A 6143-nucleotide genomic window follows, 5' to 3' on the forward strand; every position below is an offset into this window, starting at 1 on the left:
AAGTACATCTTGAGATGCATGTCAGGTAATGTCAAGTCAGTGAAACAGGAGAACAAGGTTAGAGCTTTCAAAGGATGAGAATAGAAATGCACCATGCCACTTCACATCCCATGTTAATTTCATGTTCATGAGATAACCTCATTGCCAATGAAATAAATTTCACACATACACTATTCAGAGGAAACAAACAAACAAAAAGCCTGTGTTGTGGAGCCTTAAGGAATTCACTTAACTTCACCAAACACCAATTAGCCCTCCCCGATAAAATAAAAAAGGAGAGAATGCCTCCTTATGGCATTATGAATAATGACAAAAGCAGTAACAGTAAGATGTATAAAGAAGAAAGGTTTACATAATGCAAACTTATTGGTCAGAAATCTTACCGAACACAGATTAGCTCCTAAGATCTTCACAGCAAACTATGTCTACAAGACTGGCCTGAATAGACCTTGATTGAGGCAAAGAACCTGTGGTAGTTTTATAATCTGTTGACAATTCGAGAGGATTAAGAGTGAAGGGGTGGAGTTTAACCTGTCAATCAGGTCACAGCTTGATGACCTCATTTGGAGGTGCTAAGGACATAAATGACTTGCTGGAGGCAGAACACTGGCATACTCCCAGGGAGACATTGCAGCTGACAAGACACATGGAGCTAGGCTAGTGCCCTAGCTGGGGGAGCCACGTGGAGACCTCTGCCAGTGCTGAGATTCTTACAACACCACTAGATCCACAAGACTTCCCACCCACTGGCCTGTGATCTTCCTGCACTTGACATCATTGCATGTGTTTTGTGAGTTTGAAGAGGACCTTATAGATTGGTATCAGATGTATGGGCTAATATCAGATTTAAGGACTTAATCTGGACTGGGCTGGGAAGTTCTCTTAATGTACAATTACTCTTTATATAAAGCTCTTTCTTATATGCATATGAGTGTCTCCCTGGATTTGTTTTTCTAATCTACCCGGACTAACACAGAACCCTAATGTGCAGGAAGGGTTTCCCAGGAAAACAGTCAGTTGTGAAATGATTTTTGTATTGAAATTCTTCACAAACAGATATGATTGTACTAACCACATGGAAAATCCTACAGAAGGACACATCAATAATGAGAACTGGTGAGACTGGTCAAAGGCAAGGGAAAGAACAACAAATACCATATATACTTGAGTACAAGCCAACCTGAATATCAGCCAAGGCACCTAATTTTACCACAAAAACTGCATAAAAATGTGCTGAAAACCTCAACTTATACTCGAGTACATACAGCATACCAAAAGGGTCATGAATTTTGTACACACTAGTAATTAACACAAAAGAATATGGGAGTGTGAGGTCTGTACAAAAGAAGAAGTGGTGACGCAACACACAGCGCCAGTGTGCACATGTGCGCCCCCGATTCTTCTTCCTGGGCTCCATCTCTGCTCTAGCTGTTTACCTTTCAGTCATCATTCGAGCCCAGGAGTCAAACACCTTCGAGGTAACCGGCCAGGAGAACGTTGCTCACATCAGGGCTTATATAGCCTTGTTGGAGAGTATCACCCTCGAAGAGCAGGTGGTGCTTCTGGGCGGTTAGCCTCTGGAGGATGGGGTATCCTAAACCAGTGTGGGCAGGAGACCCTGACGACTCTGGTAGTAACTGGACGCCTGGTTGGAGGCACAGCCCATGGTTGTCTGGTTCGTGCTGGGAAACTGAGAGGACAGACTTCCAAGATGGAAGATGGAGACTGGCAGGGCCACGCAGCAGGTGTTTCCTCCATGTTGTGCCCACCTTTGACAAGAAGGGACCTAATGTCAACTCCTAAGTCCTTTGTAAACCTGGCTTTCTCTAATAAAGTCATGTAGCACCAGGCAAAAAGAAGGAAAAAGTAGGGTGATACCAAGGAATAAAGGGAACATGAACTTATTTGGATCTACATAAGGAAAAGTTAACAATCCAAGTGGTTTGAGACTGCTTTCATTATCTGGAGTCATCTAAAAAATGCCAATATATTAAAAATAATTTGCAAGAATAAGCTAGTCAGGTACACACGTATGGGTACCCACTGCTGTTGAGTTGATTTCGATTTGCGTGTGTATGTATAGGTATACTAATGGTGCTGTGGTTCAAATGTGCAGCTGCTAACCAAAAAGTTGGTGATTTGAAAGGTTGGCTGCTTCATGAAGAAAAGACACGGCAAAAAAAATTAAAAAAAAAAAAAGAAAAGACATGGCACTCTGCTTCCTTAAAAAGATGTACGGCTTTGGAAACCCTATGAGACTGTTCGAATCTGTCCTATTAAGTCACTCAGTTAAAATCAACTCCCTGACAATGGGTTTGAGTCTTTAAAAAATACATACAGAGGGCACACACACACACACACACACACACACACACGGGGTACCCCTCCCCCACAATGGAATTGCAGTGGAGCTTTCATAGTATGCAGTTTTTCCCACTAGGTGAGCATTTGAGCAACACATTCTGAGTTAGTGCACCCAGTGGCATTCCTGGGAAGGTTCTCTCTGGTCACAGTGAGTTTTTTCATAAATGCAGTTTTGCTTGAACCTCATTTTTTGTGATAGTAGATTTAAGAGAACGGCTTTCGGCTGTGAAATTTGGTTTCCTGCTCGGGTGTGGGGGGATGTAAATACCACAGGAACTGTTGTGATACTGAACACAGCTTACAAGGATGGCATTATGGGAAAACTCAAGTGTATGAGTTATTTTCCTGTTTCAGAAAAGGTGAAATGTCAATTGATGACAAACCTCATTCTGGACATCAGTCAGCTTCCTGAACAGACAACAATGCTGACTCGTAGTGTATTTAGAGTTCATTCCGCCATGTCAGACTGTGAATCAAGCTTTCTATTTAGAGGTTCTGAAAAGATTGCATCACAGTGCATAACAAAAAAGGGCCTGATTTGTGGCAGGCGGGATTGATTTTGCCACCACGACAATACATCTTTTCATAGAGCCATCTCACTGCGCCAGTTTTTCCCGAATGAACACCATGCATTTCTTACCCCACACACCTTAGTCACCTGACCTCTCTCAGCTCTGTGTAACTTCTTTTTGTTTCTGAGAATGCAGAGAAACATGAAAGGACAGTAATTTAATGATGTGGAAGAAGTGAAGATAAAAACATGGGAGGTGTTGTCAGCTGTCCAAACAGATCAGTTAGAAAAATGTTTCTAAGAATTGAATTGTAGATTTGACAAATGTATTAAGTGTAATAGAGAGTATTTTGAAGGTGAAAAGGTTGTTTTGTAAAAAAAAAAAAAAATTAGGGTGCCCCAGTATAAGACAGTGCTTCTGGAAGTTCATGATTTTATTAAAAAGGAAGCATGCTTATACGTGTGTGTTTCAGCTTGGGTAAGCCAGTGGAACAACATGTACCCAAAATGGAAATCAATTAAGATCATTAAGTTTCTTTTGAAACACCTGTCAACTGTTTCTTCAGCTATCATACTTATATTTTAATTTTGTAATTAAATAATGACTGCTTCCTTTCGCTCAAGGAAGGCACTCGGAAATGCTTATGGTTGTCCTTATAAGAAGAAAATGGTGGTGGGGGGGCTGTGATACATGGAAATCATTAAATTGGGGCCCTATCAGATAACTGAGGTAGGAAGGGGAAACTGCCACTCTGCGAGCTGGAGACAGGGGAAAATTAAAATCCTCCCTGGTCAATGGATATGACTGTTCCTGAGTCTTTCAGCGGAATTTGTTGGTAAGTCAGAATAGGGACAGAGGATGCTTATTTAGCCTTGCTGTAGTACAAGGAGACCTACTGGCACAGTGATTTTGTATTGGGCTGCTAACCACAAGGTCAGAAGTTTGAAATCACCAGCTGCTGCTTGGGGTTTTCTATTCCCGTAAAGAGTTTCAATGTCAAAACCTCACACAGCTTTCTAACCTGGTCTTCCAGGGTCACCAGGAGTCGGCATTGATATTTTTGTTTTGTTTTCTTAGGAGTGCAAGAAAGGAGCCTTGGTGGCAGAGTGAGTTAAGCATTGGGCTCTAGCCACAAGCCCAGCCGCTCCGCGGGAGAAAGAGTTGGCTATTAACTGCCATAAAGTGTTATAGTCTCAGAAGCCCACAGAGGTCATTCTCCTCTGACCTAAAGCGTCATTACGAGTCCAAATGGACTCGGAGGCAGTGTGCTTGGATTGAAATGCAAGAGACGCGATGACAGTAGGCTCGGTGCAAGAACAGGCTCAAAGCCTTGGAACGATTTACAAGATGCACATGCAAAGGTACAGGTGATCGTGATGAATTTGTTCCTAGCGCATTTATTCCAAATGAAGGATATTAACGAGAAAGGCTGGGTGTGAGTCTCTTGTTGCATGGATGCTTCCAGCCAATTAAGGGACTCACAGCTGAGACCGCTCACCTGGAGCAGAAGAGACTGTAGCTACCATCTGACAAGAACGTGTCCAGGTGATTTTAGGGCTTGGGGGTGGGGGAGTGGGCAGATGATTAGCAGGATCTAGAGAACACCGAGAGGCCTCACATGGAAAAACATAGATCCAATTATAGTCCCATCCCCCTCAGTGAAATCCTTTGGTTTAAATCTACAAAACATCTATAGCAATGTTTCCCAAAGTAGGCGATACCAGCCCCTGGCAGTTGGGGGGTGGGGTGGATACCTACACTTTATCCTGGCTTATGGGCTACAGTACAAAAGGTTTTCATTGTCAAGGACGGCACTGAATGATTTTATTTTCTGAAGGACAGTAGGCCAAATGAAATGTGAGCACATTTGATCTATATAGCATCTAGTTAAGGAAAACAAAGAAATTAAAGGTCTAAGTAAAAAGAAAGAGATTCCATGTCTATGGATTGTTTACAGACTTCTCATGTAAGGTTCACATTGATCACAGCACACACACACACACACACACACACACAGAGCGCTTCAACATCTGAAACCTCAACTGTCTCAGTTTTTGAGAAGCAGATTAAAAATACCTGCTCTTGGCATCAATATTCAACTGTAGCGAGCACTCACTTTTCATCTGTGTGTGCTCACCTGCCCCTCAGCTTGCGGGGACTTCCCTGTGGAGTCCCTCACGCACTGTCCTCTGACAGCACTCTCCTGGTGCAGAGAGCGGGCTTACTTCTGCATCACACATCTCTGATGAAAGTCAAAGGAGCCAACGGGGCAGAAAATCTTCGAAGAGCTGAAAATGATCAAGAGTCACCACGACAAAAACCCAACCAAGGCTTCTTTGCTAATATGAACTTCCACTATGCCAAGATCTCAATGGAGCTCCGTCTCAGGCAGCTGTACAGGCTACCCTGGAACACAGGGCAGGGCCCCGAGGCTGAGGACAGAGATCAAAAGAAGGATCCCTCATGGACAAGTGGGTTAAGTGTTCAGTGGTTCAAACCCAACCGCTGCTCCACTGGAGAAAGATGATGAGGCAGTCTACTTCCACAAAGATTTACAGTATTACAAACCATAAAGAATAGTTTCCTTTATTTTATAGGGTCACTAAGGAGCTCTGGTGGCACAGAGGACTGCTAACTGCAAGTTGAAACCCATCAACTTTTCCATGGGTGGCAGATGAAGCTGTCTGTTCCCATAAAGATTTACTGCCTCAGAAACTCTATGGAGCAGTTATGCTGTGTCCTATAGGATCTCTGTGAGTCAGAATCAATGACAGAGAGGTAGATTTATATGGGTTTGGGGAGATCTAAAGGAAATAGTCTGCATTGAAGTGACAAATGCTGAGGGTGATTGAGCACCTGGTCGGGTAGCAAAGCCATCAGATGACTTCTGTGTATGCGCATGTGGGAAAATCAGGTGGCTTCAGCACTCCTCCTAGGATCATGACACATGGGTATAACAATCAACCTGGATAAAAAAAAAGATCCAACTGATTGATAATGCAAATGAATACTAGACAAACAGTGATAAAAAAACTCTCAATTTAATAAGCTCCAAACTCATTGCCAGCAAGTGGATTCTGACTCAAAGAGACCCTCTAGAACAGCGTAGAACTGCCCTGTGGCTTTCTGTGACTGTCACTCTTTAGGGAAGCAGAAAGTTTCCTCTTTCTCCTGCATTTGAACCACAAGCTTGCAGTTAGCAGTCCAACCGGAAACCTACGACACCATCCCTGTAGTACTTCTATGCCATTACTATTGAATAGGAAA

General features: G+C 43.0%; 1 pseudogene; it reads left to right on the forward strand.

The window, feature by feature from the left end:
- Positions 1-281: 281 nt before the first annotated feature.
- On the forward strand, positions 282-1803 carry LOC142433828 (ubiquitin-like protein FUBI pseudogene; annotated as a pseudogene).
- The last annotated feature ends 4340 nt before the right edge of the window (positions 1804-6143 follow it).

Source organism: Tenrec ecaudatus, chromosome X, assembly GCF_050624435.1.
Source record: "Tenrec ecaudatus isolate mTenEca1 chromosome X, mTenEca1.hap1, whole genome shotgun sequence".
NCBI lineage: Eukaryota > Metazoa > Chordata > Mammalia > Afrosoricida > Tenrecidae > Tenrec > Tenrec ecaudatus.